We start from the raw sequence: 14,904 nt of genomic DNA on the forward strand, positions 1-14,904 counted from the left end.
GCTTGTTCAAACTCATATCCATCAAGTCAGTGATGCCATCCAACCATCTCATCCTCTGTCATCCCCTTATCCTCCTGCCTTCAAATTTTCCCAGTATCACAGTCTTTTCTTTCTTTCTTTATTTTTACTTTACAATATTGTATTGGTTTTGCCATACATCAACATGAATCAGCCATGGGTGTACATGTGTTCCCAGTCCTGAATACCCCCTCCCACCTCCCTCCCCATACCATCCCTCTGGGTCATCCCAGTGCACCACCCCCAAGCTTCCTGTATCCTGCTTCGAACCTGGACTGGCAACTCATTTCTTATATGATATTATACATATTTTAATGCCATTCTCCCAAATCATGCCCCAACTCCCTCTCCCACAGAGTCCAAAAGACTGTTCTTTACATCAGTGTCTCTTTTGCTGTCTCGCATACAGGGTTATCATTACCATCTTTCTAAATTCCATATATATGTGTTAGTATACTGTATTGGTGTTTTTCTTTCTGGCTTACTTCACTCTGTATAATAGGCTCCAGTTCCATTCACCTCATTAGAACTGATTCAAATGTACTCTTTTTAATGGCTGAGTAATACTCCATTGTGTATATGTACCACAGCTTGCTCATCCATTCATCTGCTGATGGACATCTAGGTTGCCTCCATGTCCTGGCTATTATAAACAGTGCTGCGATGAACATTGGGGTACATGTGTCTCTTTCAATTCTGGTTCCCTTGGTGTGTATGCCCAGCAGTGGGATTGCTGGGTTGTATGGCAGTTCTATTTCCAGTTTTTTAAGCAATCTCCATACTGTTCTCCATAGTGGCTGTACTAGTTTGCATTCCCACCAACAGTGTAAGAGGGTTCCCTTTTCTCCACACCCTCTCCAGCATTTATTGCTTGTAGACTTTTGGATCGCAGCCATTCTGACTGGTGTGAAATGGTACCTCATAGTGGTTTTGATTTGCATTTCTCTGATAATGAGTGATGTTGAGCATCTTTTCATGTGTTTGTTAGCCCTCTGTATGTCTTCTTTGGAGAAATGTCTATTTTGTTCTTTGGCCCATTTTTTGATTGGGTCGTTTATTTTTCTGGAATTGAGCTGTAGGATTTGCTTGTATATTTTTGAGATTAGTTGTTTGTCAGTTGCTTCATTTGCTATTATTTTCTCCCATTCTGAAGGCTGTCTTTTCACCTTGCTTATAGTTTCTTTTGTTGTGCAGAAGCTTTTAATTTTAATTAGATTCCATTTGTTTACTTTTGCTTTTATTTCCAATATTCTGGGAGGTGGGTCATAGAGGATCCTGCTGTGATGTATGTCGGAAAGTGTTTTGCCTATGTTCTCCTCTAAGAGTTTCACAGTTTCTGGTCTTATGTTTAGATCTTTAATCCATTTTGAGTTTATTTTTGTGTATGGTGTTAGAAAGTGTTCTAGTTTCGTTCTTTTACAAGTGGTTGACCAGTTTTCCCAGCACCACTTGTTAAAGAGATTGTCTTTTCTCCATTGTATATTCTTGCCTCCTTTGTCAAAGATAAGGTGTCTATATGTGCATGGATTTATCTCTGGGCTTTATATTTTGTTCCACTGATCTATATTTCTGTCTTTGTGCCAGTACCATACTGTCTTGATGACTGTGGCTTTGTAGTAGAGCCTGAAGTCAGGCAGGTTGATTCTTCCAGTTCCATTCTTCTTTCTCAAGATCACAGTCTTTTCAAATGAGTCAGTTCTTCGCATCAGGTGGCCAAAGTATTTGGAGTTCCAGTTTCAGCATCAGTCCTTCCAATGAATATTCAGGACTGATTTCCTTTAGGATGGACTGGTTTGGTCTGTTTACAGTCCAAGGGACTCTCAAGAGTCATCTCCAATACCACAGTTCAAAAGCATCAATTCTTCAGTGCTCAGCTTTCTTTATAGTCCACCTCTCATATCCATACATGATTACTGGAAAAACCATAGCTTTAACTAGACAGATCTTTGTTGGCAAAGCAATGTCTCTGCTTTTAATATGCTGTCTAGGTTGTTCATAACTTTTCTTCCAAAGAGCAAGCATCTTTTAATTTCAAGCTGCGGTCAACATCTGCAGTGATCTTGGAGCCCCCCAAAATAGTCTTTCACTGTTTCCATTGTCTCCCCATCTATTTGCAATGAAGTGATGGGACTGGATGCCATGATCTTAGTTTTCTGAATTTTGAGTTTTAAGCCAATTTTTCACTCTCCTCTTTCACTTTCATCAAGAGGCTCTTTTTTCTTCACTTTCTGCCATGAAGGTGGTGTCATCTGTGTATCTGAGGTTACTGATATTTCTCCTGGCAATCTTGATTCCAGCTTGTGCTTCATTCAGCCTGGCATTTCTCATGATGTACTCCACATATAAGTTAAATAAGCAGGGTGACAATATACCACCTTGACGTACTCCTTTCCCGATTTGGAACCAGTCTGTTTTTCCATGTCCAGTTCTAATTGTTGCTTCTTGACCTGCATACAGATTTCTCAGGAGTCAGGTAAGGTGTTCTGGTATTCCCATCTTTTGAAGAATTTTCGGCAGTTTGTTGTGATCCACACAGTCATTTGGGTGCAATCCCCAAAACGACAGAATGATCTCTGTTTGTTTCCAAGGTAAACCATTCAATATTACAGTAATCCAAGTCTATGCCCCAACCAGTTATGCTGAAGAAACTGAAGGTGAACAGTTCTATGAAGACCTATCTGCAAAGTACCATAAATACATCTTAATCCAAGATGGATTACAGATTGAAACCTTAAGGGTAAAGCATTTTTTTTCTCTATAAAAAATGCAGAAACACGTTATCATGATTTGAGGGTAAGGGCAATTTACTAAATGGTCATAAAAGACAATAACCATAAAAGTAAAGATCGATTTAATTAGCCTTCATTGAAACTAAGCATATATGTTCATTACAAGACAAAATCATGGGAGTAAAAAAAAGAAAAAATCAAGCCACAAGGTGATAGAAGAGATTTCTAATACATATATTTGGCTAAGGACTTAGTCAAAGTACATTATGAGCTCTTATACATTACTTGTAATATACAAGACATAGTTTGTAACTTCACTGAATCTGAATCTATAAGGGAAAAATGAATAGTCTGGTAAATAAAATAATGAGAGCATCAGAGAAGTACTAGGAAAGACATTAGTTAGATGTTATGACATGATATAATGAAGATTTAGGGAGATTTTATTTGAATTGAAATATATGAAAAGGCAGCTATGGAAAAGAAGAAAAGAAAGCTGGGGAGAACATTCATGAAGACATATAAGATAGAATCTGGTAAGGAAGGTCTGACAAAACATGAAGTATAAGCAAATGTTCATCTATACTGAACAGAACTTTCCTTTGTTTTCCACTTTGAAAACAATAGGTGAAGGAAAAATATCATTATATTCTTAAAATCTGCCAATTATTTTATGGCCACTAATATCTTTATTTGAAAAGCTAAGCCTTAATTAATTTAAATGGAACTTTAATATTTTATTATTTATTTATTATTATTTTATACACTTTACAAGATAGATGTTAAAATATTGTAAGGACTACTTTTTTGTAAAGAATGTTTCCATGGAGTGAGGCATAGTTTTCTAAGAAAGAAGATATGTTTTATGTCAATCATGACAATGTCTTAAGAATAATCTCCACAGATTTTTCTACTGGAATATAACACAATAGATACTTTGTAAATAAAAGTAGATTATTAAAAAAAAAAAAAGAGTGTGGCTGACTTGATTTTATAAAATATATTACGTTTAAGATTTTGTACCACTTATTTCATAAGAACAGAGGTTAACATTATGTCAGATATCCTAGTTAATGCTACCAAATAATAGCCTAGTAAAGAAAATAGTTGTTTAGAGAATAAATAAGGAAAACAAACTAAAAAACAATGTGACTAACCATAACCAGTAGAAACTATTCAGACTCAGTTTAGCCTTCTATTTCTAATATCTACGATATCTTAATCGTTCAGTCCTGTCTCTTTGTGATCCCATGGATTATAGTACCCGCCACCCCCAACCTCAGGCTCTTCTGTCCGTGGAATTCTCCAGGCAAGAATACTGGAGTAGGTAGCTGTTCCCTTCTCCAGGGGATCTTCCCAACCCAAGGATTGAACCCAGGTCTCCTGCATTGCAGGCAGATTCTTTACTATCTGAGCCACCAGAAAAGCCCAAGAATGCTGTCTATACATTTAATTTTGTGACTGGAACTCAGAAAACATGCTTTATATATAAGTCTAACAATATAATAAATACATCCAAGGCATGTTGGAAAGTATATATGATAAAACAGTATTAAAGAGATCTCCATAGTTTAACGCTGGGGGAAGACTGACCAACAGAATGAGGCCTTAATGGATCACTTTCAAAAAGAGTATCAATGAATTTTGTCCAGTATTCATATTTCAGTCTATTAATGTCTCCCAAATGCAAGATTTCCTGACAAGCATAATAGAAGGTAACTCTACAGCTAGAATTTGCAGTCAGGCAACTATGGCATGAGAAACAAGAACCAATATAGGCAGATTTAAGCTGGAATTAGAAGTGTGGTATACAGACCCAAACCTCAGACAGCTAGGAAAGGAACACTGGTGCAAAACTGATGAAAAATATGAATAAGAAATCAATTTCCAAGATAAGATAAATGAGATATTAAATTAGTAAAACAGGAAGGACTGATAGAACTTATCTTGAAGGCTGATATTTATGCAGTCATAATATAGATCAAGAAGTTTCTGATCCATTCAGTGTATCTGACTGCTTTTCCCATTCCAGAATTTCCCCAAGCACTATGCAGATGGATGCTAAATCAGCCTTAGTCTGAATTATACAAAGACATATGGGTAGTTAAGTTCCAGAATTGTTTGTGTACCTCATTCAAGAGCCAGTCCAACATTTGAAACTGTTCTGCAGGTAAGATTCTGATTGCCACTTTTATATTTCTCCAGAAGTCTAAACTACTCTGATTATTCTAAATTAAAATAAGGGAATATTTATGAACTTGAATCATTCTATACTTTCCTAATTGAATGTTTTTGGAAATTAAGTTGACAGAATTTTGATAGACACAGACTCAAGAATGTCCAATTGCTGTTTTATTGATCATCACTTCTCCTGAGGGGTTCCCAGGGAAGCTATATCTATAAGGAGCAATAAACACGATAATGTTTGAAGAATCTTACTTAAACTTGTGCCAGGGCTGAAATTCCAATTTAGTGTTTTTTTTTTTTTTTCTTTTGCTGTTATTTTTTGAAAAAGTCTAATTTAGAAGTAACTTAAACTTACAGGTTTAGTGGAAACTCCAATTCTTCTAGATTCCAAATCTTAGGATATTATCATCCTCTGGATTTCTAAATTTTCAGGAAAAAAAAAAATGGATATGGTGTAACTTTTACTTTCCGGATGGAATTTTGATCCATAAATAGACTAAAGGAAATATACAATGCTAAATTATCAGAACTTCATGTTTCATTGCTTTAAGTTCATTACTTCCACGAAAAGAATATTAAGAATTTCATGATGCCTTTCTCTTGAGTTAATTTTATCGAATTTAAAGAATGCATAACTGACTTTAGTACACAGCTTGCTTAGGGGCAAATTTAAAGTTAAACAGAAATCACTCAACTATTAATATCCTGGAAATATTTGAAGGACGTGACATTCTTCAACAAAGACAGATTAACACTAATGCAGTTATGTCAAGTACACATTTGAAGGCATGCTTATATATCCAAGGAGTTTGGGAGGAAAGTGAGGGGAGAGTGAATAAATATTGGACTCACTACGGACACATAAACAGGCTCATCAATAAAAAAAAATTCTTATTTTAAAAGGGAACTGCGTCAAGGACAAGAAAACAGTATTCTTAAAGTGAAAAATCCAGACAGCATTAAATATGCTAAAATAAAAATTTTTACTCAGCAGACTGATAAAGATTAAAACCACAACAAAAAAGTTAAGTCCTAATATTGCAGTATTATGCAGACATGGAAATTTTTATAAACAAATGGTGTGAGTAACAGTATAACTGCTCAAGTACACAATCTGGCAAGGAATCGAAGAGAAATGCAGTTTCTTCTTACAGTCAGGAAAAAACTTATTTATAATCTTGCATTCACTACTGTTTAATCATCTAAAGGCTTACACACACTATTCTCTAGCCAAGAGAAAATACCTTTTATTCCTTTAAAGCTCTGCTTAATAGTTGTACCCTTGCTTGGACCTTTACTTTTTAAATTCTAGACATGAAAGCTGAATAGCTCATCATCTGAAACATTCCCAGTCATTTGATTCCATTACTCATATATTTCCCTCATATTTCTATTAACTGAAAGAATTGTCTTTTTTATTATTGTTTATTTTTATGATTATTTAGTTCTACTTTCAGAAAGCAAAGTATTTTATACAATTTTACTGCTTAAGTTAACTAGAATAAGTTTTTGCTCTTTGCAACTAAAAAATAAGAATTTTATCTAGGCATTAACTATGTGTGCCATTTGATTTTAAAATAACAATTATTGATCTCACCAATTAATAATCACTACTGTTAAAGAGTATCAACTAATTCATATAATCAAATAAATAGACTTTAAAAATCAACTTCTAGTAAAAAAAAATCAATGAGGAAAGACACACTGAAACTATTTACATAGGACTACTATACCTGGGGGGGTATACTACCATACCCCCACGTCTAAAGAGCGGCGGCTGCATGGATGCAGGAGGGCCTAGAGGAGCTACTCCACGTTCAAGGTCAGGAGGGGCGGCCCTAAGGAGATACCCCTTGTCCAAGGTAAAGAGCAGCGGCTGCGCTTTGCTGGAGCAGACAGGAAGAGATACCCCACGACCAAGGTAAGAGAAACCCAAGTAAGACGGTAGGTGTTGCAAGAGAGCATCAGAGGGCAGACACACTGAAAATAATCACAGAAAACTAGCCAATCAGATCACACAGACAACAGCTTGTCTAACTCAATGAAAATAAGCCATGCCGTGTGGGGCCACCAAAGATGGACGGGTCATGGTGGAGAGGCCTGACAGAATGTGGTCCACCGGAGAGGGGAATGGCAAACCACTTCAGTATTCTTGCCTTGAGAACCCCATGAACAGTATGAAAAGGCAAAATGATAGGATAGTGAAAGAGGAACTCCCCAGGTCAGTAGGTGCCCAATATGCTACTGGAGATCAGTGGAGAAATAACTCCAGAAAGAATAAAGGGATGGAGCCAAAGCAAAAACAATACCCAGCTGTGGATGTGACTGGTGATAGAAGCAAGGTCTGATGCTATAAAGAGCAATATTGCACAGGAACCTGGAATGTTAGGTCCATGAATCAAGGCAAATTGGAAGTGTTCAAACAGGAGATGGCAAGAGTGAACATTGGCATTCTAGGAATCAGCTAACTAAAATGGACTGAGTTAAATTAAATGAATTTAACTAAAATGGACTGAGTTAAATTAAATGAATTTAACTCAGATGACCATTATATCTACCACTGTGGGCAGAATCCCTTAGAAGACATGCAGTAGCCATCATGGTCAACAAGAGTCCAAAATGCAGTACTTGGATGCAATCTCAAAAATGACAGAATGACCTCTGTTCGTTTCCAAGGCAAACCATTCAATATCACAGTAATTCAAGCCTATGCCCCAACCAGTAATGCTGAAGAAGCTGAAGTTGAATGGTTCTTTGAAGACCTACAAGACCTTTTAGAACTAACACCCAAAAAAGATGTCCTTTTCATTATAGGGGACTGGAATGCAAAAGTAGGAAGTCAAGAAACACCTGGAGTAATAGGCAAATTTGGCCTTGGAGTACAGAATGAAGCAAGCCAAAGGCTAGTAGAGTTTTGCCAGGAGACTGCACTGGTCATAGCAAACACCCTCTTCCAACAACACAAGAGAAGACTCTACACATGGACATCACCAGATGGTCAACACCAAAATCAGATTGATTATATTCTTTGTAGCCAAAGATGGAGAAGCCCTATACAGTCAGCAAAAACAAGACCTGGAACTGACTGTGGCTCAGATCATGAGCTCCTTATTGACAAATTCAGACTTAAATTGAAGAAAGTAGGGAAAACCACTAGACAATTCAGGTATGACCTAAATCAAATCCCTTATGATTATATAGTGGAAGTGAGAAATAAAGGGACTATATCTGAAAGACAGAGTACATGATGAACTATGGATGGAGGTTTGTGACATTGTACAGGAGACATGGATCAAGACCATCCCTATGGAAAAGAAATGCAAAAAAAACAAAATGGCTGTTTAAGGAAGCCTTACAAATAGCTCTGAAAAGAAGAGAAGTGAAAAGCAAAGGAGAAAAGGAAAGATATAAGCATCTGAATGCAGAGTTCCAAAGAATAACAAGGAGAGATAAAAAAGCCTTCCTCAAGGATCAATGCAAAGAAGTAGAGGAAAACAACATAATGGGAAAGACTAGAGATCTCTTCAAGAAATTAGAGATACCAAGGGAATATTTCATGCAAAGATGGGCTCAATAAAGGACCTAACAGAAGCAGAAGATATTAAGAAGAGGTGGCAAGGATACACAGAAGAACTGTACAAAAAAGAGCTTCATGAACCAGATAATCATGATAGTGTGATCACTGACCTAAAGCCAGACATCCTGGAATGTGAAGTCAAGTGGGCCTTAGAAAGTATCACTATGATCATAGCTAGTGAAGGTGATGGAATTCCGGTTGAGCTATTTCAAATCCTGAAAGATGATGCTGTTAAAGTGCTACACTCAATATGCCAGCAAATTTGGAAAACTCAGCAGTGGCCACAGGACTAGAAAAGGTCAGTTTTCATTCCAATCCCAAAGAAAGACAATGCCCAAGAATGCTCAAACTACCGCACAATTGCACTCACCTCACATGCTAGTAAAGTAATGCTCAAAATTCTCCAAGCCATGCTTCAGCATTATGTGAACCGTGAACTTCCAGATATTCAAGCTGGTTTTAGGAAACGCAGAGGAACCAGAGATCATATTGCCAACATCCGATGGATCATCGAAAAAGCAAGAGAGTTCCAGAAAAACATCTATTTCTGCTTTATTGACTATTCAAAAGCCTTTGACTGTGTGGATCCCAATAAAATGTGGAAAATTCTGAGAGTTGGGAATACCAGACCACCTGACCTGACTCTTGAGAAATCTATATGCAGGTCAGGAAGCAACAGTTAGAACTGGACATGGAACAACAGACTGGTTCCAAATAGGAAAAAGAGTACGTCGAGGGTGTATATTGTCACTCTGCTTATTTAACTTATATGCAGAGTACATCATGAGAAATGCTGGGCTGGATGAAGCACAAGCTGGAATCAATATTGCTGGGAGAAATATCAATAACCTCAGATATGCAGATGACACCACCCTTATGGCAGAAAGTGAAGAACTAAAAAGCCTCTTGATGAAAGTGAAAGAGGAGAGTAAAAAAGTTGGCTTAAAGCTCAACATTCAGAAAACGAAGATCATGGCATCCGTTCCCATCACTTCATGGCAAATAGTTGGGGTAAGAGTGGCAGACTTTATTTTTCTGCGCTCCAAAATCACTGTGGATGGTGATTGCAGCCATGAAATTAACAGACGCTTGCTCCTTGGAAGGAAAGTTATGACCAACCTAGATAGCATATTAAAAAGCAGAGAGATCACTTTGCCAACAAAGGTCTGTCTAGTCAAGGCTATGGGTTTTCCAGTGGTCATGTATGGATGTGAGAGTTGGACTGTGAAGAAAGCTGAGTGCCAAAGAATTGATGCTTTTGAACTGTGGTGTTGGAGAAGACTCTTGAGAGTCCCTTGGACTGCAAGAAGATCCAACCAGTCCATTCTGAAGGAGATCAGTCCTGGGTGTTCATTGGAGGGACTGATGCTAAATCTGAAACTCCAGTACTTTGGCCACCTCATGTGAAGAGTTGACTAATTGGAAAAGACCCTGATGCTGAGAGGGATTGAGGACAGGAGGAGAAGGGGATGACAGAGGATGAGATGACTGGATGGCATCACCGACTCGATGGACATGAGTTTGAGTAGACTCTGGGAGTTCGTGAAGGACATGGAGGCCTGGCGTTCTGTGATTCATGGGGTCGCAAAGAGTTGGACATGACTGAGCGACTGAACTGAACTGCCTATACCTGGTTCAATGACATGTAAACACTGTCACTTCTGGAGACATACCAACAATGATCGTTTTCCTACATGACACTAGACTCTAAATTCAGTTAGCATATTTTATCTCTAACTCACTCTGAAAATATGCATGACTTCAAGATGAAACATCCTGAAGAAAAACAATAGAGTAGTTTAAATTAAGTTACACGTTATGTGCATTCTGTCACATTATCCAAAATGTGGTTATCTGCTTTCCTTTTGAACAATGGTACCATTGAATTAAAAATCTTCCATTTTGTTTTCTTTTTTTACTTACCAACTTTTTTTCTTCCACTTTTCTTCAATTTCCTGCCTTCTTTCAATTAATAGATATTTATGTTACAATTTTTGCTTCCTTTTTGGCTTATCCACTATATTTTTTTGTTTTATTACTTTAGTTTTTTCACTGTTTTAAGATACATTGTATATACCTTAAAATTTTATTTATCTATTTGCTAGTAATATTATATCACTTCAGGAAATGTATAAGAATCTTATATTTCCATTCCTCCCATGCCAACTTATTTTCATATTGTTGTTCGGTCACTAAATCGCGTCAGATTCTTTGCAACCCCATGGACTGTAGCTCTTTTGTCCTCCACCTTCTCTCAGAGTTTGCTCAAATTCATGTCAACTGAGTCAGTGATGCTATCTAACCATCTCATCCTCTGTCATCCCCTTCTTTTACTTTCAATCTTTCCCAGCATCAGGGTCTTTTTTAATGAGTTGGTTCTTTGCATCAGACGGCCAAAGTATTGGAGCTTCAGCTTCAGAATTGGTCCTTCCAATGAATATTCACAGATTTCCTTTAGGCGTGACTGGTTTGATCTTGCAGCCCAAGGGACTCTCAAGAGTCTTCTCCAGCACCACCACTTGAAAACATCAATTCATTGGTCTTCAGCCTTCTTTATAGCCCAACTCTCACACCTATACATTACTACTAGAAAAACAATAGCTTTGACTATACAGACCTTTGTCAGCAAAGTGATGTTTCTGCTTTCTAATATGCTGTCTTGTTTGTCATAGCTTTCCTTCCAAGGAATAAGTGTCTCATAATTTCATGACTCCAGTCACCATCCATAGTGATTTCGAAGCCCAAGAAAATAAAATCTGCCACTGTTTCCACTTTTTTCCCTTCTATTTGCCATGCAATAGATCAGATCCCATGATCTTAGTTTATTTCATGTTGAGTTTCAAGCCATTTTTTTCACTCTCCTCTTTCATCCTCATCAAAGGCTCATTAGTTGCTCTTCAATTTCTGATATTAGAGTGGTATCATCTGCAAATCTGAGATTACTGATATTTCTCCCAGCAATCTTGATTACACCTTGTGATTCATCTAGACCAGCATTTCTCATGATGTCATCTGCATAGAAACTAAATAAACAGGGTGACAATATCCAGCCTTGAAATACTCCTTTCCCAATTTTGGACCAGTCTGTTATTCCATGCCTGGTTCTAACTGTTCCTCCTTGACCCACATACAGTTTTCTCAGGACATAGGTAAGATGGTTTTATACTCACATCTCTTCATGGCAGTTTGTTGAAGTTTGTTGTGATTTACACAAAGGCTTTAGAACAGTCAGTGAAACAGAGGTAGATTTTTTTTATGGAACCCTCTTGCCTTCTGATCCAATGAATGTTTTTATACAATTATGTATGTATCTATTTATGGATGCATCACTACATTTTTATCATTTCTAATATCCATCCCTCGTTGGGTCCTTCCTTCCTTCCTTTCTTACTTGCTTTTTTTTTTAATTCTTTTAAATTTATTTATGTTCTGATTAGTATTCTTTAATTTGTTTATTTTTTATTTGAAGGATGATTGCTTTACAGAATTGTGTTGTTTTCTGTAAAACTTCAACAAGAATCATCCATGGGTTTATATATATACCCTCCCTTTTGAACGTCCCTTCCACCTCCCTCCCCATCCCACCCTTCTAAGTTGATACAGAGACCCTATTTGAGTTTCCTGCTGAAAGAGATAGGAATACCAGACCGCCTGACCTGACTCTTGAGAAATTTGTATGCAGGTCAGGAAGCAACAATTAGAACTGGACATGGAACAACAGACTGGTCCCAAATAGGAAAAGGAGTACGTCAAGGCTGTATATTGTCGCCCTGCTTATTTAACTTATATGCAGAGTACATCATGAGAAACGCTGGGCTGGAAGAAGCACAAGCTGGAATCAAGTTTGCCGGGAGAAATATCAATAACCTCAGATATTCAGATGACACCACCCTTATGGCATAAAGTGAAGAGGAACTAAAAAGCCTCTTAATGAAGGTGAAAGAGGAGAATGAAAAAGTTGGCTTAAAACTGAACATTCAGAAAATGAAGACCATGGCATCTGGTCCCATCACTTCATGGGAAACAGATGGGGAAACAGTGGAAACAGTGTCAGACTTTATTTTGGGGGGATCCAAAATCACTGTAGGTGGTGATTTAATCCATAAAATTAAAAGACTCTTACTCCTTGGAAGAAAAGTTATGACCAACCTAGATAGCATATTCAAAAGCAGAGACATTACTTTACCAACAAAGGTCTGTCTAGTCAAGGCTATGGTTTTCCCAGTGGTCATGTATGGATGTGAGAGTTGGACTGTGAAGAAGGCTGAGCACTGAAGAATTGATGCTTTTGAACTGTGGTGTTGGAGAAGACTCTTGAGAGTCCCTTGGACTGCAAGGAGATCCAACCAGTCCATTCTGAAGGAGATCAGCCCTGGGATTTCTTTGGAAGGAATCATGCTAAAGCTGAAACTCCAGTACTTTGGCCACCTCATGAGAAGAGTTAACTCATTGGAAAAGACTCTGATGCTGGGAGGGATTGGGGGCAGGAGGAGAAGGGGACGACAGAGGATGAGATGGCTGAATGGCATCACTGACTCAATGGACGTGAGTTTGAGTGAACTCCGGGAGTTGGTGATGGACAGGGAGGCCTGGCGTGCTGCGATTCATGGGGTGGCAGAGTCGGACACGACTGAGCAACTGAACTAAACTGAGCCGTACAGCAAAATCCAGTTCGGTATCTATTTTACAAATGGTATGTAAGTTTCCATATTACTCTTTCCATACATCTCACCCTTACCTCCCCTCTCCCAATGTCCATAAGTCTGTTTTCTATGTCTGTTTCTCCATTGCTGCCCTATAAATAAATTCTTCATTATCCTTTTTTTCTAGATTTCATATATATGTGTTAGAATATGATATTTATCTTTCTGACTTAATTTACTCTGTAAAATAAGCTCTAGGTTCATCTACCTTATGAGAACTGACTCGAATGCATTCCTTTTTATGACTGAGTAATATTCTATTGTGTGTATGTACCACAACTTCTTTATTCATTCATCTGTTGATGGACATCTAGATTTCTTCCATGTTCCAGCTATTGTAAATAGTGCTTCTTGTTTCAGAAACTATAATTTTTATCTCTCCAAGATTGAATTTAGATCCTGTCATATTTCCATGTGTACATTTTAACAGTTTTTTTTTGAAGGTGTAATCAATATGTGAACAATCCACCCATATAAACTGAGTAAATGCTGTTTTTTTTTTTTGTTTCTTTGTTTGTTTTTGTTTTTTTTTTTTTAGTTTGCTTTCAGGTATGTGAAATACTGACCACAGTATAATTTTAGAACAGATTTTTCTACTCAAAAATAAACCTCTAGCTATCAATTTAGCTAAAGGGATTTGTGTTGTCTATCAAATCGTGCCTCTCCATTTCCAACTCTAGTCCTATGCAACTACAAATATAATTCTGACTACAGATTTGCCTATTCTCAATATTTCATACAAATGAAATTATAACATGCTCTTTTACAAATGACTTATTTCACTTAGTATAATGTTTAAAGTGTTTATTTCTGTTATAGAATAAACCAGTACTTCATTCTTTTAATGGAAGGATAATATTCCATATTATGGAAATGTCATAGAATGTTTACCCATTCATCAGATGATGGGAAATAAGCTGACTCCATCTTATGAATATTATATATACCTATAGCATATACTTAATGCTATAGGTATTCATGCATAAATTTATATGTGGATATATATTTTAATTTTTCTTGGATATAGATTTAGGAAAATAGTAACACTTGCAGAGTCATGCAGCAACTGAATGTTTATCCAATTGAAGAACTTCTAAATTATTTTCCAAAGTCACTTCATTATTTTAAACTCTCACCAGAATTGTGAGCATTTACATTTCTTGACACCCTCACCAACAATTACTATCAGATACAACACTTAAATGGGTATGAACTGGTTTCTCATTCAGTGAGAAACTGTGAGAATCAACTAATGAAGTTAAGCATCTATTCCTTATGCTTATTGTTGTTCAGTCGCCAAATTGTGTCTGAATCTTTGTGACCACATGTTCTGCAACATGCAAGTCCTACCTGTTCTTCACTATTCCCCAGAATTTGCTCAAACTCATTTCCATTGAGTTGGTGATGCCACCCAATCATCTCATGCTCTGTCATCCCCTTTCTCCTTTTTCCTTCAATCTTTCTCAGCATCAGGGTCTTTTCCAATTAGTCAACCCTTCACATCAGGTGGCCAAAGTATTAGAGTTTCTGCTTCAGCATCAGTCCTTCCAATGAATATTCAGGACTGATTTTTTTCTAGGATTGATTGGTTTTATCTCCTTCTTGCCCAAGGGACTCTCAAAAGTCTTCTTCAGCACCACAGTTCAAAACCATCAATTATTTGGCTTTCAGCCTTCTTTATGGCAACTCT

This window comes from Bos indicus, chromosome 8 (assembly GCF_029378745.1).
Source record: "Bos indicus isolate NIAB-ARS_2022 breed Sahiwal x Tharparkar chromosome 8, NIAB-ARS_B.indTharparkar_mat_pri_1.0, whole genome shotgun sequence".
NCBI lineage: Eukaryota > Metazoa > Chordata > Mammalia > Artiodactyla > Bovidae > Bos > Bos indicus.